Source organism: Pogoniulus pusillus, chromosome 24, assembly GCF_015220805.1.
Source record: "Pogoniulus pusillus isolate bPogPus1 chromosome 24, bPogPus1.pri, whole genome shotgun sequence".
Classification (NCBI taxonomy): Eukaryota; Metazoa; Chordata; class Aves; order Piciformes; family Lybiidae; genus Pogoniulus; species Pogoniulus pusillus.
The window spans coordinates 13,611,131-13,637,624 of NC_087287.1; the positions used below are offsets into that span (position 1 = coordinate 13,611,131).

The 26,494-nt window shown below is 40.5% G+C and overlaps 1 protein-coding gene across 1 annotated transcript in view; it reads right to left on the bottom strand.

Annotated features, from left to right (window-relative positions):
• LOC135186333 (uncharacterized) overlaps positions 1-24,956 on the bottom strand; it is a 268,707-nt gene extending 243,751 nt beyond the window's left edge. Inside the window, exon 1 of the mRNA XM_064163979.1 lies at positions 24,671-24,956. The gene's annotated coding sequence lies outside the window, so the exon portion shown is untranslated. The remainder of the gene's footprint in view (positions 1-24,670) is intronic.
• Between the last annotated feature and the right edge of the window lie 1,538 nt (positions 24,957-26,494).

Consider the following 26,494-nt stretch of genomic DNA (forward strand, 5'->3'; position numbering starts at 1 on the left):
TTAAGATGCTTTTTGCACTCAGGAAAAAAAAATGAACAGATTTCTTTTTGAAGGCTAGACTTATTTCTCAATGGCTCACACCTCTTCAGCATTTGATGGACATTAAACATGGCAGCTCTTGTCAAGCTGATTGGAGTGACTACAAACCTTTAAAACTGTTTGCATGGAGTCAGAACTGAATCGATACAATTTTTCTATGTCTTTTTAGAACAAAAGGTCCATTTCTGTGAACAGTCATAAAAAAGACTCAGATGGACAAGCCAATGAGTTTTGTCTGAGCTTGGACACCTTGGGTGGCAGAAAGGTAAGGAAGGTCATCATTTGTTGTTAATACAAAAGAGGTCTGGAGCGCATAGAATTGGTAAACTCAGTTCTCTTGTGTAGTAGAAATAAACCACTAAAAATAACAGCTTCCAGTTTCTGTCATTATGCTGGCTTCTATCCAGAAGAGGAAATAACAGTACCAACAGTTCTGTGAGTAGGTTGCTTTATTTCCAAGGAAAAAGAAATCCTTCCCTCTAATCCAAAGGGCTGCATTAGTGAAGGGGTCATACAAAAAAGGCTTCTATTGAGTTCAGGCATGCTCTTAGCTTAATAGAACTGAAGCTTCTATTTATGTCTCTTCAGCAGTAATGTGTGCTTTCCAAACAGTAAGAAGGAGGGCAAAGCATAGAGATCTTGCCAATAGTTACGATTACTGGGGGGCAGGTATGCTACAGTAATAAAAACAAGGCCAAGGGCACAAGGTACAAATTCAGCAAGCAAGAAGTTTTCATGCACACAAAAGAGAAAAGCTAGATTTTCTTTCAAAATGTATGTGTGCAAATTCATTGTCTCTGGGGTATTCATAACAGTTCACAAGTGAAATGCAGTTTATGAGCATGAAGCATTCTCATGGCTGATTTAAGCTATTGTAAATTGCACTGCATTTACCCCTTATAAATACTACTTTAAAACAATTATGACCTATAAAGTAAATGCTTTTACTTGAAATGTTACTTTTTATAGCAGGAACTATACCTTTATCATTCTCCTCAAAGTTGTAGAAACAGATTACAAGAAAGGCAGAACTGAAATATTTTGCCCAAGAAGAAGAATTCAAGTATGTCTCTGTCTAGACTATTACCCATTCTTGATAAAGGCGCAAAAACTTTTGCACACAGATGGAAACAAACACACAGGTCAACAGGGACCAGACACAGAAGCAGACACCCAAAAGCATGAGGAGACAAATAGGCAACTTTTATAGCATTTGTTGCCTAGTTTTAATAAGAAAAAAATATTTCAAAGACTTTAGGTTTGAAAGTACAACTCCATTCAAAACATAGTTATACTGAAAGTCAGATTTTAAATGCATTACTTGAAATTACTTTTAACACTAAAAGGAAGATAGATTGATGCAAGTAAGCTGGAGAAAAATAGGCCTGTCCTAGGTAAAACTCTGCAGTGATGATTCAATCTAATAAAGCAGCAGATTTGGTTTGGGGAATTTATGTTTAAGAGTTATAATTATGGAACTGCATCAGGGATGAATCCTGTGTTACAAATGCAATGGCACTGCCTTTTTCAACTCCTGTATAATTCCTGGGTGTACTTGGATAATTTTTCTGGCTACTCACCTATCTTATAAATTAGAAGGAGGCTTGATAAGATTGAGGGGAGGGTTTCCTCCCCCTAGATTTATTATATACTCAGCTATTCTTTGATAGTGGTGTTCTGAACCACTTGCTCACTAATTTGTGGTGTGTGTTCTATAAAACCTTTTGTAAATGCCCTGTATATCTCTTCCTTGAAAAAAAAAAAAATCAACAGCTTCAGAAATCACATTCAGACCCCAAAATGGCATCTCAATTTCATAACTCTATGTGTTTCCCCTCAGTCTTTCTCACTGAAGATATCTCAGACTGTCCACTATGGCCTGCTCTCACAGCCAAATATTCATTGACATGTTCTGGAGCTGGTACTTTGAACCTCTGGCTTTCATTAATGGACAGGCTAAAAGGCTTGTTCTTCTAGCCCCCTTCTCAGAAAGGAGACACGGGTAGTACACTGGTATTATCTGCCTTCTCTCCAAGGATTAGGTCTGATTTTTTTCCCCTTCCACAGCAGCAAGGTAAAAGGAACAGAATCCCAAGGCCCTGCTGGTGTTACCTTTCTTACTTTCCATGCCTCTTTCAGCAACAGATGGGCTTCTCAGCTGGGTTACTGCCCTTTGTCTCTCAATTATTTTCCTTTCTTACCCCTAAAAAAGCAGCTGAAATTTAAGTACAAGGTGGGGGAAAATGGACTGTTGGTAAAAGTGGAAAGGAAATAACAGTCTTTCTTTCATAATTATACCAATTCTAATGGATTAAGGCAGGTGCCACTGCAATACAACACTCATTCCATCTAAAGTATTATCAGTGCCTTTCAAAGGGGAAAAAAAAAAGAGGGAGAGAGAAAATACACGTTTTGAATTTCTGGGCATTTAGCCCAACTAGTCCTTAGTGTTATTGTAATGTGAGTAATAAATAATTATTCCCTCTCCACTGACTAAGAAAATGAGTTCACAGTTGAAAAAAAGAAAAATTACTTTCCATATTTACCAGAAAATCTCCTTGAGCCTGTCAAGTGCCACAGCCACAAGATCTCTTTACTTACAGAAAAAAAAAAGACTAGTGATTTTCCCAATTCCTTCAGAAATAGGGCATGCTACAGAAGGGAGCCACATGGCTAGTGTCTGGAAGAACTTGTTCCTAAGTGCTCTCTGGCTGGGCTAGCAAGCATACAGAAGGACTTGTGATACCTGGAGCAGAGATACCTCATAGTAGAACACCAGAATCTCTCTTGCAGTGCTCCATGGCTGGGAATTTAAAAAGCATGGGAGTCAGAGCACTCCATTACATAGGAAGTAACACTACATGTCTGAGGTTCTTCACTGTCGAAGTGTGGGCAGGTTTGGAGCAACCTAAACCTCCCTCCCTGTACAAACAGCAGTCTGAAGTCAACAGCTAACTCAGACTTCAAGTACTGTGGGTACAGTAGCAGCTGGGAGCCAACATGAGGGAGTGGGTAAACGAGCCAGAAGATAATGTTGAGAAGCAGCTATTAGTCTGGAAGCAGGGTTAAAATACCCTTAAATAACACCTTTCAAAAGGCACTTAGTATATAGAAACTCAAAGTGAAGTTGAAAAGAATTTAAATGCATCAGATTTAGCACATAATGACTTCTGCTTTTTTTTTTTATTTTTTGAAGTGCATTTTGGGTCCACCTCCTCAGTGGAAAATAAGATACTAACAATACTGCCAATGTGACATATCCCACAGTGACAGAAAAGAACATGCTGGGAACAGCTTGTCTCAGCACATCATGTACAGTAGAGGTGGTCATGTTGTACACCATGTCCGCAGTTTTGGCTATATCCCCAGTAAAGAGCACACTCCACAGCCTCTGTGCTTCTCTTCATTCAATGTTTGCTGTCCTTTCCCTCACCTATTTCAACCTGGTGCCTGCAACACAACCAACGACTGCCTTGTCAAAGTGCCACTGCCAAGCTCAGCACGGCAGAAAGCAACAGAACCCTGCTGGTTGGCTCCTGCTCACCTGTGCCTGCTACATTAAGTATCCCAACAAGCACCATCTCCAAACCTGACATGCACCACCACAACCCTGACATGTCTGCTCTACCTTTCTCAAGCCAGAGCCGAGGAACACAAAATTGCAGACACAGTATGTTGAGAAACAGCTTAATGGAAGTTATCAAGGGATGTGAATCCAACTTCATAAACAGATCCATGTACCAATTTGTGTTTAAGTCCAATTCCCAGAATGACATTATCTGTGTAGTGTTAATTCTTTATTATTCAAAGATTACTAACTGTTCATATGTGCACAAATGTGTTCATGCTTCATTCATTCCAAGTCAATAATAATGGATTCTTACTATTGATTATACATGAGCCTTTTTGTCCCATCATAATGAAATTTTAATGTTGATGGTCCCCAAACTATTATTTCAACCTAATAACAGTGAGACTTGACAATTACCTTGCTCTGAAAATTGCAGATAGAACTAATAAGGTCATCTTTAATAACTTTTTGTTTACCTGACATTTGGTAATTCTATAGTTATTAGGTATTATTTTAAAGTCAGAGGAGTGTTTTACAAAGAAATGTTGTCTCCCCATGGAATAAAATGTGAATTTTGCCAGGAGGAAGCCTTTCCCTTGCCTGCTCCCTGACCCACAATGCAGCACTTGCTGCCATTACCTCAGCCACTCAGATAAAGGAGAGGGAAATGCAACTCCATGGCTGCAGCATAATTACAAAAGGGAATAAAGAGCAAGAATCTTTATATCTTAAAGGAATCTATAAGATGCAATGTTGCTCCCCTCACTGTGGATACAGAGCTATTGTGAGAATATCCTCCATTGTACTCAGCAGCACCACAGTTCCAGGACAACTGACAGCTCCACAGCATCTCCATCACCACCAGATCAAAACTACAAAGTAGCAGGTTTGGTCCCCAAACTGATCTCTTCCCATTATCCAATGCTGCTCACTACTTGGCCTGTCACCTCGCTCCATTCCTGCCGTGTTAGCACCAACCTCCACTGCAGCAGCCCACTGCCATGAAATCTTCTCTCTCATAGAAGTGCAACGACCCTAGGGCAAACCTCCACTTAAGCTAAAAGCACTTTTTCCTCCAAAACAGTGTTATCTCTAATGGTTTTGACCTTTTTATTATTATTTATTTGAATGGCTGTAGATCACCATCAGGCACAGGCTGTAGGCAAGGTGCTATCCCTTGAGGCACCACACCACACAACCTTCTAAAGCCAGCATTGCCCAGGGCATGCAGTTCCCCTCAAGCAGCATAGGGAATGCCTCCCCAGCCCCACAAGCTGGGCTTTGCTCCCAAGAGGGAGAGTATTAAGCAGTGGCCTTGTGGGTACACAGCACATGAAAAGAAGCTTTCCAGTAAGAGAAACTATCAGCAAGATCATCACTGCAAGATTTTGACAGTGAATTTGAGCTGGCAAAATAGCCAGATTCAGAAGGAGAGAGCAGGAAGAGAAGCAGCAGCTGTAGGATATCTCCCAATCCAGCCAGGCATGTATGTACAGAGCAAGCAAACAAATAAGGTTCAAACTGATTAGAGTAAAATTCACCTGCAAGCACTCTTCATATTATCAGGCTACATGTATAAGCACTGCAACAATGTCATCTTAAGTACCTGCCCAGGACTGGGTTTCCAGAAACCACCCCAACCCACTCCTCACAGTTGTGTGTCAGGTGGTTTTGCTACCAAAGAAACACTTGTGCATATGGACCTATCTATGCAGCAAGGAAGAACAGTAAGTCCTGATGAGTCTTTCCATTTAAGAAAGAAGTTGTACACTATATTGTTTTTAAAAGCTATTTGGGATAAATATTAGAGATACCAGGAGTGTCATTATATTAGAGATACCAGGAGTACCATTTCATGCAGAAGTACATACACCAAGACCATATTTATGATACCTGAGTGATCAACAAATTAAAGTGAAAGCAGAGAACTGGTTATTACTATTAGCAGTGCAAATGAAAAGAAGGAAATGCCACCATTTAAACAATACCAGTGCCACACAAGACAAAAAGTGACTTCCAACAGCAGCCATTAAGCATACAGTGGCCAAAACACTCCTTATAGGAACCAGAGCACACCATAGCAAATCCTACTCCAACTGTAATGAGAGTAAAGTGTCTGAGAAGCAGCCTAATCGATAGCTCTGCTTTTCTACAAGCACATACTCTAAGGCAGACTTCTAAGTAATAAAGAGATACTTAATGCTTTGCATTAAGGGTAAATATAACCACTTTAATAAACACAGTTATTCTCTCTTTAAAGATAAAATGAGATAATACAAATCCTGTACACATTTAAAACTCAAGAGAACAAGTTTCCATCACAGCAATTACATGAAGGGAAGTCCACTTCTGCTCTTATTCAAGGCTCTAATTAAAGGCTTGCATATTCCTGTATCAAATAAATGAGGTAGTTTCCTTTTCTTAAAAGTTTCAGCTATATGATTTTTTTTTCCTTATAGATTATGTAGGGTTTGTCAAAGTTACAAAACTATCTTAGACATGAATAGAGGTCCAGCCTGCTGGAGATCTACACCACCCCACTGCCTGCCCTGTGTGTGCTCACATGGCATGCCCTCACTGCTTTCAAACACCTGGAGAATTTAATTTACATTTTGAACATCCACATTCACACCTCCTATAATGAGACAAAATTGATGCCTCCTCCTGTCTTTTTTCTTCTTTTCCCCCCTCCCAAGGTAAGTGTGCATGCTCATATACCTCTCAAGTATGCTATTACTTGTACCTAGTTTTAAAATTCCCCTACATCTGGAGGTCCTGCCTGTTACTGGTAAGTTTGAGAAACAGATTTTGGTCTCAGGTTTTCTGGACATTTGCTTTCACTGATGGCCTTTTGAGGATACCCCTCTCTCTGTCTGTCAGTGCAAAGTCAGCCCTAGCAGTTCTTCTATACCCTTCCAACCCTTCTGTGCCATGTGTTATCCTGTCACAGCCCCTCTGATGCTTATCAACTCCTCTAGCATTATTGACACCCTTCGGGAGGAGCAGCCTCACAGATATATGAGAAAGAGTGATTGGCATTGAAATGAGCTGCCCAGGGAGGTGGTGGAGTCACCATCCCTAGAGGTGTTCCAAAAAAGGCTGGATGAGGCACTTAGTGCTATGGTCTAATTGATTGGACAGGGCTGGGTGCTAGGTTGGACTGGATGAGCTTGGAGGTTTCTTCCAACCTGGTTGATTCTATGATTCTATTCTATGAAATATATCAATATTATGACAGCTGCCCTTGAAAACACCATTCCTTGATCACCAGCATTCCTAGACTTAGTTACCTTCTTGGGAGAATGTCAAGACAAGCCTTTTTGTGCTGCAAACTATGTAAATACAGCACACGCTTGATATGAAATCTTTCAATTATTCTGTTAGAGAACAATTATTTTGTTAATATTAGGCATTAACAGTGCTGAGAAATTCTGATATTAGTAGTACTAAGAGAAAATGATGCTCAGCTTTCAGCAAGCCTTCCGCAGCACAGATTATGGACCCCAGTTTGTGATGTCACAGTAAGATTGTCCATTGCTTTACTTTACAGGTGGCCTGCCACATTGTATTTCAGTGGTTTTGAGAAAAGTATTGTGAAAGGGTAACAGAAGGACATGGCAATAAAACAAAGCATAACAATTAGCAATGACAAAAAACATGAGCCAATGACTGATGGCCTCGAGGGAGGAGAAAATATTAGACTGACATAAAAAAAGCATCAAATCTATGGATGAAATGCTTTTAAGAAGTTGGGATAAAAGACACATTAAAACATTAAATACAAAGAGCAACAGAATAACAAAAGAGGAAGATCCAAGCTACTGGGCTGAAAAGAAATAAATATGGCAGGTAGGAAGCATTTAGAGGGATTTGAACAAAAATCAAATAAACACGAGAGGAATAAAGGAAAGGAACCCATGGAAAAAATAAGAAAGAATCCATTTTGGTCTGGGTGAGTGGTTAGACAAACAAGTCAGACTTTGTCATTAAAGTACAAATATTGAAATGAAAGAATATCTCAGGGCTCACACAATGGACTGGAATGTTCAATTTCTAGATCTGCCACAAACCTGCATGACCTTGGTCAAATCACACTCTAACACTCAGCTCCTGTCTTGCAAAATGGAGATGCTAATGCTTCCTTCCTAATTTACATTTAAATCATAAGACAGCTGTTGGAGTATATTCACATTCTATCACAGCAGCAGCTGTTGCACAGGCCTCACTTTAGGTGGGATGTTTTGGGAAGAAACAGTGACTAGACAGCGAGAAGAGATTCTAAGCATGCCCAGGAAGACACAGTGCTAGATACATGGCTTAAAAATGTCTGAGGGAAAGGAAGAGAAAAAGGGGGGGAAGGGGAAGATGATGAGATGAATGGCACAATGGAAATAGTGTTATTTTAACTGAAAGAACAAAAAAATCCACCTCTGACCTCCGAAAAGCAAGTAAGAGACCCAACATACCAGCTGCAACAGAGTTGTTATATGACATTCTCTCTAAATGAACTTCTACCAGACTTTTGTTTCCTTGGAAGCTACTTTCAGACAAGGCAAAGGCTGACAGTTGACTGCAGTGTTTTATTTATACTGAGAGATAACCTTAACAGGAACTGACAGGTAATAGAGCTGCTCATCTACATCTCTTCACTCCTATCAAAGCACCAACTCCACTAGCCTCCCAAGTTTCAGGATCCTCATTGCTCTCTCAGGTATATGCCTCCATTCAGCACAAGCAAGTTTGCTATTTTAACACATTTTATGAGCTTGCTAAAGCACATTCTTTAAATCTGGACAAATCCACCTCCACTCAGCACACCATTAACATAGCCATGGTTGCTGTAAAGCCTTACTAGCTATTAAAGAAGATTCTAAGAAAAAGAAATCAGGCTCAGGAAGAACAGGTATCAAGCTGCCTGTATTACTCCCAAACTGGCTGACAGTGTTATTTGCCAGCACAAATAATCTCTGAGTAGTTCTGCACATCTGCAATTTTCAGTACCCACTTCTCCCTCCCCCCCAGCCCCGCCTTCATCCTTATCCCCATTAGGAATAGCCCAGATTCTTTAATTGACAAGAGACTGCCCACAGTTTGACATTTTTATGTTAAACTAACAGTCACATTACTTTTTCATTTTTAAAAGGTACTATTCTTGATCAGCGCCAACACACATATTATAGAGTGTCTTTCAAAGATGGCATTTAAATATTGCTAATGGAATTTCTTTGTAATCAGTCCCAGAGAGTTTAACTCTATCACACAGCAAAGCCTTCCTAGCATCTGCCAGCGGCTCAAAGAACAGAAGATTCATAACTAACTCTCACTTCAGTTTTTGTAAACATGATAAAACAAAAAGTGACTTTTCCAAAGAAAGCATGCAAGTGGAGCACTGCTAAATCTCATCTGGAGATGAGCAGTGTTTGGGGAACCTCTGAAGCCTTTTTTGAACATGGCAATTAAAATAACAATTATGCAAGGAACTCAAACCCATTTGGATTTCTTCTCTGTTGTCAGGCTCTTTCCTTTGTCGACAGAGATAACTCTATTATTAACCTTGCAACAGATGCATACTGCAGCACTAACAAAAGTGGGTTTGGGGCTTATGTTCTTTTCCTCTTACTTTTTAAAAATAATCTTCTTATTACCCACTATTGAAGTGAACATGTTATTGAAATAAATTCTGGACAAGGACAGGTTGGTGGGTTTTATTACAGCAAACAGCCACCCAGCTTCGTTTAATCTGCTTTTGCTCAAGAAGAGATGAATATTTTTAACACTTCAAGAATCTGTTGGCCTAGTTTGCATAAAATAGGAAACCATTGGCCTCTTCTCAGAGCAAACATTACTCTAGCAGGTCACATAGTTGGCTGTACCCTCTGCAAGGAGAGACTTCAGCATTCTCTTGGTTAACACTCACATACATTTCTCAGCCTAGCACAGCTACCTTGATAAATATTGGTGAACTGGACCTTCTTTTCACCTGTGCAACAGACAGCAAATCTGCTGTCAGTGCAGAATGCAAGTTTTAAATCCAGGGCAAATTTATACATTGACTTCTTCCAATCATTTTGTATGAAAAAGTCAAACTGCCTTACAAAGCTGTTCCCAGGCTGAAATTAATAGAAAGCTGAACCTCGCCCTGCACAGAGTGTGTCCTCACAAACCATTTGAGCAGTCACTGTCCTTTGCCTATGCTGACTACACTGGGGAAAGGGGAAGAAACTCTTTAATCTATCAGGATTTTTTTTTTACACTGCCTTGCAAGCTGTGTTGACTCAACAGCATCCAGCCCTTAAGAACTGCTATCACATCCAACCCAACCTCAGGGCTTTTTTTTCCCTACACTGAAGTCTTATCCTCTTTTTCTTGTTTAGGATCATGGACTCAGTAGAAAATGCCATATCACTGGTGTATAGTTTGTACAGGATCCACAGGCCAAAACAGCATTTAAAAGTTGATTGCCTCTTGGTTTCACTGAAAATAAAAATCTAATAATTATTTAGGTTGGAAGGGACCGTAGAAAATCTGGCCTAAGTCACCTCACTTCCCAAAACAGAGACTAATGTTCTTCCAACAATCACTATAAATGTAAATAAGTGTTCTTCATTTTCTATACACCTCTAATGACCCCTTCAGAAAACTAAGAAATCTGATTTCAGTTTCATGCCAGTATTTATCCTCTGTGCTTTTTCTTCTTTCCTCTCAATGCTTTCACTTTCCCACTTATCTGATACTTAGAGTGAGAACTCTTCACTAAGAATAATCTCTTCCTAAACACAAACAGCAGCACGCAGCAGCTGATGAGCCAGAGTGCTTCTGATGTTTCTGCAGTTATTTTTCTCCTCATCACTTCAGACACATTTCAGTGCTTTCAATATTGTCCTGTTTTGTTCTACGGGATCCTGCAGGTTATGCTTTACAGAGATAACATGAGCCAGTGGCAACACTGTCTATAATCTCCTTGTACCTGACAGTCGAGTTTATCAAGCCACAATCCCAGATAGCCATACAGGTGAGACTTCACAGGCAGGGGGAGGCAGCCAGCTAGCAAGTACATAACACTTGATTCCACAGAGGCATTTTCAAGTACAGTTTGAAGTCACTGCAGTCCAGTTCTCAGTGCTGACCATATCTTCCAAAGATTTCACAAGCACCAGCTCAAGTCAGCCTCTTCCTTCAGCCAGTGGCTTTTGGTGTTGCAGGTTTCAGATAGCTACCTCTGCAAGGTTTGCTGAGATGAACCATCAACAGGCACAAAGCCATTCTCCAGATAAGCATAGTCCTTTCCAGGACCATCTCATGCTGGAAGCACCCACACTTCCTAAGACTTCACTGTAAGGTTTCTGTGCTAAACCAAGTTTATTACAGAGTAATTTTTCCTCTTGCTTCACTTTCATTCTGTCTCCCTCAGCAGAATTGAGTTTACAATAAGAGTTATACAAAATTAGCTAAATACAGTAACCAGGATTAAAGTTTCAGTATGTCAGATTATTTAAAATGTCAGTGACAGAACACACACAACCAATCCCTTAGAAAAAAAGCAAAGGAATTCAGAGAGTACAGGGAGCTGAGAAGGTTTTCTGACGTACGTCAAGTTACAGATGGGTGAAAGTGGATTCAAAAAAGGAGCTAAATTGTTTCTCACCATGAATTATCATCTTTCAGGTTCTTATTTTTCCTAACAACACTAGCTGGCTTTGAGTAAATCAGGAATTCTGATTCTTATAAATGCTTCTACTCAATGGTTTATCCATCAGCTTGTTCCTCAGACACAAATAAATTTGGTTTATAGAATTTCAAGCACATCTGAGTACTGTGGGTCAACTCAAAATACCACCATTCTTAGAGGTACATGCCACTTCAAGGAGAATACAGAAATAACAAACAACAAAAGTCATAGAATAGAATAGTCATAGAATCAATCAGGTTGGAAGAAACCTCCAAGATCATCTAGTCCAACCTAGCACCCAGCTCTATCCAGTAAACTAGACCATGGCACTAAGTGCCTCATCCAGGCTTTTCTTCAACACTTCCAGGGACGGCGACTCCACCACCTCCCTGAGCAGCACATTCCAATGCCAATCACTCTCTCTGGGAAGAACATAAATGTCTTTATCTACAGCAGGCCAAATCTCAGCTCATAATAGCCAAACCCGAACTACATTGTACCCTGTTGGAGGCCAGGAAGAGCCCTACAGCAGCCTTTGCTCATCCTGCACTGTGCTCAACAGAATTTTGGGGAAGCTAAAGCCAGAGAGGTACCCACTGGCAATGGAGGTGGGCTGAATAATGCACTCCTGGTGAGAGAAGGAGAAATATTTATGAGTACAAGACACACTCAACAGCTTTTTCCCATTTCTGACCCCTCTGATCCTGCCATCAACCATAAAATGTTGTGTTTCACATCTGTATTTTTCTGGAAATGGCAAGACACAAAGAAAAGCCCCATGGTATTGCAAGGTCACCCAAAAAAAATGAAATAAAGGCACTGTCTGCTTGTTCCTCCATCTAACCATAGCCAAACATTAACAACCAATTGTTCCTTTGTAGCTAGTTGGCTGCTTCCAGTCCTGACATGTGCAATTGCAATCACAACTCAGCTGCACACAGATGCATCCTGTGCTAAAACAGGGCCATGCCATTTCTTTTACCACGTGGATTTACCTCAATTGCAGAAGGACAGGTAAAATTTCCCAAAGCCAGAAGGTAGTCAGAGCCTGACTGAAAGCCCACAGAACCTCTAGAAGTGTTAAGAACCTACAGCTAAACTGCTCCCTGGCTAGCACTGTCATATTAGTTCCAGAAATACTGCCAATATTGTGTCATTCCCACAGGAAAACTAATGGAAAGCTATTCAAAATGAGAATCCTTCCTGCAGGTGGGAAGGTATTTCTTCTATCTCAGGGTTAATTGCATCTTGGCTGTGACCTGGAGCACCCTTGTTATTTAAGTCTATAGCCTCCCGGGAGCACAGAAATCATGCTAAGTTATAGTGCATTTATACTCTGGAAAATGACTGCTAGATGCTAGCATTGAAACTATTGTACTCTTATTTGTGACATAAAGAGCACTTGAAAACAAGTTTCTTTTTCAAGCACAAAAAGATTGTTCACTCACTCACTTCAGCCCTTTTCCTCCCCTCAATTCTCCCTGAGTCGCAAGGCTTTTCAAACACTTAGAACCAGAAGTCAATCATTTAAAAGGACAGCTCCTAGAGCCAGGGGCCACATCCTGCTCTCAGTTACATCCAGAGATCACTCAAGTTGTGTTAGGTTTCTTCAGCTTCACTTGCGAACCTGAATGCAGAGCGTGTACATGGAGGGACTAAGCCAACTCAATATTATGGACCACCCATGCTTTAATCATTATTAACAATTCTTTATTGATTCTTTTACTAATATTACCTGTTGGCAGGGCCATCACAGCATGAATGAAGGGAGAAAGCAGTGGAAATTAAATTATAGCCTTCAACCAGACAGAGATACCTGTGCTGGTATTATTCATGAACTCCAAAGTAACCTTGTGGTCAAAGGCATGAAATGTTTCAACTTACACAACCTATAACTTAATGAAAGAAATCTGAGGTGATCCTTTTTCCTCTATTTCTATTGCAATAACTAGCCTCCACTTTTTGTAGTTTACAGGTCTGAAACAGCAACCTAAGCTCAGCTCTTTCCTCTCTTCTACTCAGAGGACTCGTTGTACTTTCTAGCATTTTAATATTTAGTTATTAAAAGCATTTCTAGCCCATCTGATTGCAAAGCTAGCCTCATTTCTTTAAATCAATACCCTAATGTCTCATTGAATCTGCTGGCAGAGCCCAGGAAAACAATCATTTCTAGCAAGTTGCTCCACTCTCCCATTCAGCCTGAACCAAGGATGCTAATGTCAAAACCTAATTGCAACCACTTACAGCAGCCACCACTGAAAAGTCTCCTGCAGGTCCTGCCGAGTCAGCAGGGTCCTGCTGTGCCAAACGCCACACTGAAATGGACCTTCCCTGCAGTGCTCACAGCACACAGGGCCTGTAGGAAGGAGCTCTGCACTCTGCAATGATATCTACTTTATATGCTAATTCCATCACAACAGCAGCCTGGCAGAGAAGCTGTGATCTGGGTTCTATCTCCAGCCGTTCTCCAGAAAGAGTTTAAGCAAGAACAAAAGGACACAATACAGCAAGACTTGCTGGTTGCCAGCTCAGTGAACCAAAGCAGATCTATGTCATAGTAATTATATTTACACTGTAAATCTAGGCAATAGCTCTTCAGGTGGTATAAATTGGCATTATCTCATTACAATCAAGGAAGCCTTATTGATTTACCTGAGCTAAGGCTCTTGTATGAATCTCCTATCAGTTACCAAGCTAAAGCTACCTTCAGACCCGAATCGACCGATGAAGAGTACACTTCTGGAATGTCTATAATTTCTCTTCACTGTGTAATTTTTATTACTAAGTGCTGAAAGTTTGGCCTATGGCATGCAATTTATGATGACTAAAATGTGTGCTAGGAACAGGGGACCATAACTCCAGGTCTCTTCACAGCACCAGCCTTAAAACAGTAAATTACATGATTTCAGGCAAGGCTGTGTCAATTATTCCTATTTAAATGTTGGATTTTCAGGAATCTGAAGCATGTCCACAAGTTCTCCTTGACAGTGGAGCTTTGTTTGCATGCCCAAGGCTGGCATTTAGCTAATTTGAGAAAACAATGTCTTCCATGTGCTCCCATCCTAGCAGGCAGTAACCTGTTAGAAACCTTTTCTGTTCTTCTAGGAACTAAGAGCAGCAGAGACCTGGAAAAAAGTCACATGGACATTGGGCATTCCCTAGCCCATACCTGAATTATTCAGCTACTGGAATAGAAAACAAGCCATCAGTATCTGAATGATTTCTCAAGCCAAAAATCTCACCAGGCTAAGCTCAGGAGCCAGAGGTAGTGTTCCACTACTTTAAGTAGCATGTTAGATATGCAGCTTTCCTGGGTGGCTCATTTGCTGCACACACAGAATGCGTGCATGTATCAACAGATTATTTTCTCTCCTAAAAATACATCCTGAAATATTCACTTTAAATGTGTCTACTACCAGACTGTGTACATGTACCCAGGGCAGAAGACATCCTTCTACTTTAGTGTACCCTGCTAATCACATACCATCTGGTAATATATTATGTATTCAAAGATACACATAATATATCAAAACACATACTGTGGGCATATTATGGTGTGAGGAAAGAAGGAATATATCAGATGTATTCACACAAGTGTAAATAACTTCTCATCCAAAAGAGCAGAACAGCTTTAAGGTACAATGACATTTTGAAAGATCTGCATTATATCTAGAAATGGGATTTTTTTTAATGAGTCTGAGCACTCAGTGATGCATTAATTAAAAGACTTCATCTGATACCCATAAAAGTAATTGGAAAGACCTGCTGACTTCACCCAGCTCTGAATCTGGCCAAGTAGTATATTAATTGAGGGTGAGTTTACATCTGCAGCAAGCTGAAATTAGTTCTCAGGACAGTAAATCATGGTTCATGCATTAAATACTAATGTACAGTTAATTTTACTTCTTGAAAGATATAAGCTAAAAAGTATGCGTTTCAAAGCTGCTCAGTGCTTTACTACTTAGAAACAGAGAAGCTCTACTATACTGATAGATTTCAACTACACACATAAGCAGCAGAGGCCTTGAAAGAGAAATGTAGAAGTTAAATAGCTAAAGAATTAAAAGCAGTACCAGTTAGCCTATTCCTTTAAAAAAAAAAAAAAAAGGAAAAAGAAAGAAAGAAAGAAAGAAAGAAAGAAAAAACTCCAAACAATGAACACAAAATCCAAACCTGTATTTTTTTTCAACTCTGCTCTACAGTAAGGACATTATCTCCCGACTCCTTTGAGGTTCTCACAGTGGGTTTGGACAGACACTCAAACAACTCTCTTCCACTGCTGTGTCTTCTACTGATCCCAGCATATCTTCATTAATATGCAAAGGACAGTGTTTATTCAGCTGTGTGGGATTTTGTTTTCAATTGCATTTTCATTGTCACTTGTTTCATCTCTTATTCAAAGAGAAGAATGTTTCATGCTTACATATAAATACAATATAACAACTTACAAAAGTCACTCAGCACTGAACAGAAAGGAAGCTGTTTGAAGGTCTTTTAAGAGAGCTTGAGCAAAAGATACGCAAGTGAGCAACTCCAGGGACATCTAAGGGACAAGAGGAAATGAGCCGTTTCTCATCGAAATCTCAGGTTTAGGTTTGGATTTCTTCTGACTTTGCAGATAGCTCTGACATTCTTTGGCACATATAGTAACAAAAGATCCTCAAAGAAACCACACTCACTCCTGTAAGGATGACAGAAGTATTGGCAAGGACAGAGACAAACATCAGTAACATCTGGCCACAGAAAACAGCATGAAAGAAATATACAGCACACTGGAAAACTTTATTTCCCAGGCATTCACTTTCAGATGTCTTGTTGGGAGATAACACTTTTAGAGCAAATGGGATTACTGGTGCCCAATCAAGTTTTCAATTGTCCTCCTTGGACAGGGGAGAAAGGGTTGATTTTTCGCAGTGTCTGAGCAGTCCCCAGATTTCTATCCCTTTTCAGGTTTCTCATGCTGGCCATCGAGCACTTTAAAATCACCGTTACTTCAAACAACACAGGCCTGTTCTATTTACATTGCAGCTAATTATTTATAGCAGGGTTAATGCATTTAATCCACACACCAACAATCCACGCAAATGCTGTCTGCAATTCCAACATCCAGGGCTAGAGATCACCAATTAGACCATCATCACATTGTTGTAAAGAACAGAAAAGATCAGAGACTGCAGCCATCCTGCTTTCCTTGGGTGACATAGTGGACTGATCCAACTGCATCCATTTATCCCATCCTTTTATGTCTATACCTTTTCACAGGTTCAGTTTCAGATAACATGTGAGTGATAGGGATGCAGTTTCCTTAACAGACAAACCTTTGAAAGGACACGTATTGGATTTTCAAGGAAGGCACTGCACTATTTCAGGGGTTATTCCCTCCTCCCCCTTCCCAACCCTATCTGCCTTCTTACCTGTCCACCATCTGCAGATTCAGTTGTTCAGAGATCAAGTTTTGATTCCTGTATATGCCAGATTTCAGCATCTCTAAGTACAGGCGAGACATTCCTACAGTCTGCAGGTTGCTGGCTTCTCAGTAATTACTGCTCCATCATTGTCCCCAAGGGGGAAAAAAAGGTCTGCTGTTGCCCCATTACCAGCTGTCTTCTGATATTACTGTAACTCCCATCTCCCTCGAGGTATTCTTGCTACTGTTGACCCTGTGTTTTCTGATATAATTTGTGATCTTTCTCATACCAAAAGATCAGAGACATGGATTCGTACCTACAGCTCACTCATCTCTAGTCCAGGTCTCTGACTTCTGTTCATGCTGCCAGGGCCTGCAGTCTGTTTCTACCCTCCAGACTCCTCTATATGCTGCATATGTTCCATAAATCTTTGCCAAAATCAATTTTCCTGCAACTTTTGCCTTATTGTCACAGCTTACAATATTCAATGCATTGTGATCAGAGCATGCAACATCCTTCCTAGAGCACACTGGAGCTCAGATGCCCTTTGAATTCTATTTCTTCCATTAGCTCCATTCCAAATCCCCCACCCTTGGGAAAACAAAAGTTTGCTACCTCTGATCTAAGGTAAGAAATGCAGTCGATTTATTTTTTATTTGAAAGTGCCTTTTCCTCACTTCTATTATCCCCACAGTTCATTCTTAGGAGATTGCCACCATGCTAGGGATGGTGGAGTCCAAAACCTGAACACAAGCCTGTCTTGATAGCACTGCACACAGCAAACATCAGTGTAGGAGTGCCAGTTATGCAGGCTATTTACAAGGGGGCCTTATAAAAGCCCAGATGTTTTTCTAGTTTCTGCTTTGGAACAGATCAGACACAGCTATATTTGATATCCTAAATTAAATCTACCCTTAGCTGAGGTCAAACAGTCTTTCAATCTCATCTGTGTACTACAAATCAACACAGGCACTGCGTTCAGCTTAAGCCTTCTACATCAACAAACTCCAGTAGCGTGCAGATCTTAGGCACAAGAGCAACTCTTTACCATTAACACAGAACGTTGAATTAATTATTTCAAGAGTCTGTTTGTTGGATTGAGTTTTTTAACTATCCTGGTGCATCAATTTTAATGATCCTGTTTTGTGGTAACTATCTCTAGTCTTCTCTAATCTTCCCTCATATGCTTCCTCTGGACACTAGCCATGTATTTTCACAATCACAGTCTTTCAAGCCATGCCTACAGAGTTACAGAGGTGAAGGAAAAGGAATGAAATGAGATTGGTGTTCACTAAGCACATTGCAGCAGGCACTTCATCTCATCATGTCATTTCTTCATATTGCAGCACATTGTGCTATACATTTTTTCCTATGTGTATATCAGGAAGTCTCTACTGAGTGCAATCCAGTAGGAAGACTCTTGACTGGCCCAGAGTCACTGTTTGGTTTAATGTTGTTTCTACTGATGGACACAAAATGCAGACTCCTTCTTGCATTATGGTCAATAGATCTTGTAATAAGAGTGTTTTGAAGTATATTACTTACAACAAGAGGTTGGGAGTATAGCTAAAAGAAAGAGATGAATGTAGCAGTTTCTCTTCGAGATACTTTACCCCTACTTTTCTTGAAACAAATGATTCTTTGTGAAAAGGAGCATTTCTCTCAGTCATGTGCTGTTCACAAGTGCATGATTTGGTCACCCATGCTTTAGAAACTTGGTCTTGCAAGTTTTTTCACTGAGGCTTTAGGCCAACTATCACAAAATCATTACGGCACAGGTTTTAAAACTGGCTTAAAGGAAATAAAGAACAAGGCATCAACTCATCCCCAGCAGTATCATATTTCTTATCCCTTGCCTTGTTCACAAGAAAGTGAACTGAGACACATTTATCTGGTGGACTTTCATGGAACTCTTGTGTTTCCAAACATTTATTAAGGAGCTTGGCTTTGCTACTCACAGTGAACACAGAACTCCCAAATCTACTGGCCAAAACAGTCCACAGACTGGTGAAAAACTAGAGAAAGCTGCCCCATTCATAAATAACAGTATTTAAAACAGCTCATAAGAGGGATTTACACTAGAGATTTGCTTCAAGATGAAAAGGTAAATACACTATAGGTATAAAGCTATGCAAGTGTTACCAAAGACTTAAAGGAGCAGATTTAGTGAAGGTCCTGGATGTGGAAGAGTCTGCAAATATCTCCACACAAGAAATGGAAGAGAATGGTCATTCACATGGGAAGGTGACAGCCTTTATGTCTACCACCCAATGATGCAAGATATAAGGAAATTGATGGTCTATATAGTCACGTGACATGTCTTGTATGGTGAAGCCCTGATCTTGTCCAGCATGGCTAGATAATGCAAAGATAATGGCTAATCCCTCTGAAAGGATTAGGAGCAGGCTCAATTTCTTCAGCATAAAGAAAATGCAGCACTGTATTCTAAGATATGTAGGCTTATTTCCTGAAAAGTAATACAATACTACTTCAAAAGCCAGAAATATTTCCCAACTATGAGCCACACTTTCTAAGAGCTAATTAAATTGCTCCAGGACTGCAGGTTGTCTAATGCCAGAAAACAAGGAAACAGCAACCATGATGGTAAGAGGATCATGACAAACACTGATGTAATAAGACCTATATAGAAGTCTACCCAATTTTTTTCAGCTGCAATACACAAACACTGCATATAAATTCTTCACTCAATGCAGGCAGTACGCATTTAGTCCAATTGCTTGAGAACTCAGACCCTTATCTGTATGCAAGCTGCTTTTGTTCTGAGTCTTTCTTCATGTTCTCCCTCTCTTCTTAATTAACAGAAAACAGTTATGAATATTAAAGAAGAAATTAGCAACAGTGTAAATAATTTCTGGGTGTTTGTAGATTCCAAATTTAGTTTTTAATTAACCCCCACTGGTTTCAAAAAAACAGTTGAGAAAAAGATATCCTTTCAAAATTTCCCTTGTGTTTAAAAAAGGAAAAAGAAAGAAGGTAAGGCCATAAAATGGAAGTCTGGCATCACAGACAGCTGCATCATATTAAAATGTTATTCTGACATTTCTCCTTCACCTACCTTAGTTTGGGACCTGGTTTCAACAAAACTCAGAGACTGCCTCCTTCATTTAACAAGCAAATTACAAGGAGTCTAGCCCTTGTGTGCCCACAACACCATACCACCTTCTACACAGTTACAAGTGTCCAGTTCCTACCCTGTTAGATAAAACTAGAACATAACAACTGGTCGACCTCAGAGATGAGCTGAATCCCACATAGTTATCCCTGAGCACAGCTAATACCAGATGCTTTTGAGGAAGATGCTGGAAGCCCCATTGCAGCCATCACAGAATCTACCACTTCATGGGTATGTCCCTTTGTCATCCAAGTCCTATGGCCTTGAGAACTTGGTTTTGATTTTTGTAATTGTTCTCACAGCAAATCTGTATGTCCTTCCTAAGCATTTAAACATCTAATCTTACAGCAGACATGGCCAGTCTATCCTCCTTCAACCCTCCTCATCAACCAAGGTCACAGAACGGGCTCCCCTGGAAAGGAAATTCCTTACCCATTTTTGAATGGACTACTTTTCCAGTGTTTTGGCATTAATCTAATGTGAAACTGCACACCTTGAAACTAATCACTGCCACATACGCAGGTAAGCATCTTTATATCAGTGAGAGTACTTCCATTTTACAGTTCTTGAAAAGATACAACCAAGGAAACACTCCCTTACCATCTACCTGTGTGCAGCAAGCCTTGCTGAGTCAGAGGGGGTTCTGCAAGTGAGACAAACTGAAGACAGACACTCCAAGAAATCTAATTTAAAGATGCCTCAGGAAAGCTTTAAATTGCACTTTCCAGTGCATGCAATGGGGTAGATCATCTTCTCCCTTGTGCATAACACCTATTAGCCTTAATTTGAGCTATCCATGTTCACAGGGAGGAGAACACAGCCTGGTGCTGCTGAAGGAATCCCTTGGTTTCTCACCAACACCACTTTATCCCCTCTGCTTCTTTACATAGGCCCTGTGCACACATATAATGGATAAATGTTCCATGTTCTGCAGTTAGCCTGAAAGCTGCACCACAGGCAGAGATTTCTAATACAGCAACCAAAAAGACACCTTCTGACCAACTGACAGTCACTGATGGGCCTTGTCACCTCTGCAAAGACTGGTTGACAACATATTTGCATAAAGAATATACAGAGAAAAAGCTATTACATGTGAAATGTGATTTTTAGGTACAATTGTTGGGGTCTTATTTAGGAGAAATACAATCAAGACCAAATCCCTATGAAGACAGCAAGCAATGAGCAATGCAAATGCTGTAACTCCCAGAGAATTACCAGGTATCCTGAACCTACCCTGCTGCTTGTGCAAGGCCACAGTGCAAGCCTACTTTATGACACCCAAAGCAGATATAGGCACAGAGGAACATCTTCCACGGGAATACAGCTCCATGCAATACTTGGGATGCACCCGAGGGACTCCAGTCACCTCACCACAACAGGGGAGAGGACCAAGAGCTGGGGCCATTCACCATGACAGTTACCAGTGTAACAACTCTATCAAGACAATGCACCCTCTCTCATACCAAAAAGCCTCTGCAGAGTGAAGTGGATGTCTTAAATAGATGCACCAAATACCCAATGGTTGGATGTCTTGGCCATTTGCATCAGGATTCACTAACTGACAACAGGCGTTGCTCAGAAAACCTGCACAAGCTCTTTTGTACCAGCACTGGCAGCTGGAGAAGAGAGAGCCAGATCAGGAAGGCAGACAGTCATGCATGTTGATTTGGCCTCACACACGTCTCACCACGAGCAGCACAAAGCTGCCTTGCCACAGATCTGGCTGATCATGCCTGCTCAGGCAGCAAGAGCTTGACAGCAGATGCTCAGCATAACGAGCCTAGCCATGGCCGAACAGCTGAAGTATGGTAAGTCACCTTCCCACACAGGCTGGTTTTCATGGCCATTAGCAATCTTCAATCCTTACACATTAGAAGTTAATCCTGCCTCAGGCAGCATTAACTTACACATTAGCTCTTTTATGTAATATCAACAGTGCTGGAAAAAGTGTCATCTAGTACAAATATTTTCCCACATGACTCCAATCACCCAATTACTACATTCTCTACTCTCTTTTGAGGAGATCTTTTACCTACAGCTTTACCTCCTGAGGCTGGAATTATCACAGCCATATCCCACAAAGGTGCTTTTCTCCTATGCACACAAACTTTGAGCCTGGCTTTGGGGTATTTCCACCAACACTCACTTGGTGGTGCATGGGGAGAGAGCGCCCAGGCTGCTGTGGACCAAACAGCAAAACCTTTGGATGTTCTCATGAAAAGCCCTCCATGCAGTTTGCTATTAGCAGTGGGGTCGCTGCAAAGGTGCTCTTTATTTGCAAAAACAGGCAGAGATCAAAGCATCCTGAATTTCAGGACAAGAGATGATTTAGTTAAAAATGCATACCCAGTGCCTAATTTATGAACTATTTATAACCCAGCAAGAGAGCAGAGTCCCCACGCAAAAACTGCAAAATGAGTGTTTTAAGAACAGGCTGGTTTGATTCTCAACTTTTGTAAATCAAGCAGCTTCACTGGGTCTAGTTCTATATGCACAAATCCTTTTCTATTTATGAATAATAAACACTTTTTTCCCCAGATAATCAGAAGGTGATTGTATCTCTTTCTGTGCCTCCTCCAAAAAAAAACCTATCACAAAGATACTGTCTTAAAATAGCTAGACCAGCAGCCTGTTAAATTACATGTTCAGATATCACTTACAGAAACATCACAGGACAAAAAAGCATTTATTCTAGTGACTGTCTTGCATTAATTTCTGTAAGAAACCCCAAATTGTTGTAAATAAGCCTCTGAAACTGTTTCACAGGAAAGTCGCTAATGAAATCCTTGGAGAGACTCAGCAATCGTTAGTTCAACGATTCAATTCAGGATCTTTTCTCTCTCCCCCTCCCCCTTTTCACATTTTCAGATGCTCCCCAAGGTGCCGGTGCTGTGAAAGTAACTTTACAGGAAGACAAGTTCAAACACAACTTTAAAGAAAATGTATTTTATGTCATTTTGATAGGGTGAAGTTGTCACCTTATTGCTCAGTAACTTCTCCAGCAGATCAGCTGCTAAAGAACCAAGCAGATGTTAAGCTGAAACAAAGTTATCCGAGTCAAGGTGATAAAGCACTGCTTCCCTCTCCAGTAAATGTCCCCTGACCCAGTCATCCGCTCATTGGAAGTTTGTAAAATCCTTTTTTGCATGCAACCTAATCCCCAACTAAACAGGATACCTCCATCCAAGGCTTACTACTGTAAAAAAATTGGTTCTCTTCCCCCAAGGCCATTTGACATGCTGCTGCTTTTACTTCAAAGCAATCAAAACCCAAAACCGGGACACCAGAGGAGAATATGCCACTAGACCACAGCACCAGGACAAGACCTTTCCCACGTGTCTGATTGCTCAATCACCAAGGGCCTAAGTTCCTTCATCAGCAGGGCTGCCACCACTCCCCTCGGCAGGTCATTGTACATTCCGACTGCCCTAAGGGACAGGATTTCTCCCTTGCCTCTGTAATTCGGTTTGTTTTTTTTTTTCAGCTGCCTCACTATGAGCAGACTGATTGATATTTCAGCCGAGAGTAACAGAATTAAGCACCTTGCACAACTCTTCACTGTGATCTACACACTGCTGCAAAGTAACAGTATCCCATAGCAAGACAAGTACAGTCCATCCATCCTACAAAGCACTCAGAGCCTCCATTATCACTGGGATAATCTACTGCACTTTTCGCTTAAAAGTGCTGTCACGTGTTGATGCCTTGCAATTTGATGGGATTTCCATTCATTAGTAGTAATAAAAGAACCACTTTTTGTTCATTAAATTATTCTAAGTGACAGAAGGAAAAAAAAAACCTTTAAGGCAAGCATATGCACAGCTGCATTTTTTTCCTTTCATGCAGTTGGGATCACCCCTCTCAGGACATTAATATTGTAGTAGAGGATGTAGATTGCTTTTTCATTCCTAATTGGTACTTAAAAAACTCTCTCTAGTGAAAATACTGATTGATTTGGTGTTTAAATGAACTTATTCATTGTAACTGCAAATATCTGGAATACTAAATAGCTCGAAGTAACTTGTTATAATCAAGAAATAGAATATCTCTACCTAGAAAAAAAAAAAGGGGGCTATCAAAATTAAAACTCCAGTTTCATAGCTCTTTCACAGTATCACTGAATAAATAACATTATGAAGAAAATCTGAAATAAATCTGCCATCATTGTCCTCCATTTTTGTTTGCTGCCAGCTTTAAGGGGTCAAAAATTATGAAACTGCTAGAGAAAATCATCTATTAATGACAGTAAAATCACATTCATTGTATTTTCCTTTCCATTTCTGAATCTTTTCAGATTCCATATTTGCAGTATTTTGTCTTCACCTACAAGACCTAGCATGTGGGGGGTTTAAGAAACATAGTAGTTGTGTAATAGGAAAGTACAGACAGTTCTGACCTGAACTACATTATCTAAGTTAAAAAGAAAAAAAGAAAAATTGCTGAGAGTTGAAAGTTGGTTACATAATCTACTTTACCCCACCCTCAGTCGAGAGTGTTCATCAGCCACTACAGCTGGGCATGATGGGTGCTACCAGGTGTTACAACCACAAAAATTTCATGCACATGAAAGGTTTTGACGACTGGAGGTATACAGAGCAAGATTTTCTTTCCCTCTTTAGTGTGCCTCAGTAGTCTTCAAAACAGAAAAGAGAGAGCACATCTATATCAGAGACTGTGAACATTGCTACACTAAGTAACCTTCATAAAGCTTAATAGTGGTACCAACACAGGAAACCTGCAGAGAAACTGGAAAACCACGTGGTTTGCATTGGGTTTGGATAAAACACACTGAGAAACATCAACACAGGCACCCTCAAATATGAGTAAAAGAAGGAACAGTTTAAAATTACCTGTGGGTGAGCTCTGCTGCCTGGCACGGTGCTGAGTGTCTTGCAGATCTTGGGGGCCACAGGCAGGAACAAAGTCAAAACTGCCCGGGTGAGTGCAGGCACCTTCAGGGTTGCAGCCTGGTCCTCCTGTCATGCTCAAACCCCTCCTCTGAGCAAATCTTCTCTCTTTCCCATATTCACGTTCAGCTCTTCTGTCCAAGTCCAGCCAAGGAGAACATCTAAAGTCGATGGCTGAGCAGCTAAAGAAGTGTATGAGCCCACTAATGCCTCTTTATGGGCAGGGCGGCTCCCAGCACACCCACCCAACATGCTCTGATGAACATTGGCTTCAGCTGGCTCCTGCACTCAGGTGTATTTATTAGCATTTCACAATGCTGGGCTAGGGAGGAAAAGCAGGGTTAATGGATGCTTATCTAAGTACTATGTATCAGCATAAAAGACAAGGGTGATTTATGGTAGGTTCTCTGAAGGTAAGAGTAAAAAGGTAAAAATATAGTTCATTAACATCTTGCAAGTTCAAGGTCATTATTTCTGCTCATTTGTCCAATAGAAGCATATACAGTCTTCATTTAACAGCCCTTGAGGGCTTTAAAAACTTTTGTGTGCTTCATTCAAGGTCTACCAAGCCAGAAGCAAACAGGTGAAACAATCTATGATTTCTACTCGTTAATGATTTGGTTTCATCAATGTAAAGAGGCTTTAAATCCATGTCCAAAAGCCCAGCTTTTTCCTGGAGTACCCAAAACTGAAAGTTTGATATTTGAAAGCATAGGCTACATGTCAGTACTTTTTATCTTCATTTTGCAGAAATTAATTTATTCTTAATGTGACTCAGTGTTATGTTTTGTTTACCCATTCCCGATTCTGCTCAGCAGCATTGTTGATAGTTTCATCAGGAGTGGTCACAACTCAGGAGGGGAGGGTTTAGGGAAGTCAATTAACATTGCTGTAGAGCAGAGCCCAAGAGAGGAATGGACATATGGCAACGAATGATGTGCAATTTGCCATTTTTTAATTTCTTAGTAAATAGAGTGAGCTAGAGGACATTCTTGGTTGCAGAAAGATGAAAGACCAGCTATAGAGCTTTACTAATCTGGCCCCAATTAAAATTCATAGATGTTTTACATGTCAGGAAACTTAACCTCATGAAAATATACAGGAATGAGATTTTTTTAAAGGGATTCTTTTGCTCTACCAAATATTTGCTTTCATTATACATTCGTTAGACTGGGAGAAGCACTGGAAGGCTGAATTTGGCCTGTTTAATGTCAGACACAAAAATGTCCTAATAAGTTATCAAATTCATATCGTTGCACCACTAGAAGCTTGACCCATGTTTATTTCTCTCTATGCACCTAAGTCAGGGCAGTCAGGTAAGAGGTCTGCTAACAGTAGTGATCCACAACTCCAGCACACAGGTACTACCTGACGAGATTTCCTTGCTGAATGGAGTTTTCTCACTATGACAAAATGCATCTGAAGAGAGGTACACTCACAAGCACAGGCTTCACAGATCAGCATCACACTTTGCAAAGCAGTGTGACTTCTGGCCACTCTGTCCCCATGTAAGAGGCTTCACATGGCTCCGTCTTGCCACGAGGAGACAAAAGAAAGTATGCAGACACTTACCGATGCCCCAGAAGCCCTGAGTACAGATAATGGGACACAATGCAGAAGCAGTTGACTTCCATTTAAACACCTTTATGTTTGGGTTGTTGTTTTTTTTTTTCACCCACAACAGCAGAATCAAGGAAGAGAATCAGTACAAAGGCAAATGCATGCAGATTCAGCTCAGAGCAGCCTGAAGTCTTTCCACCAGTGAAA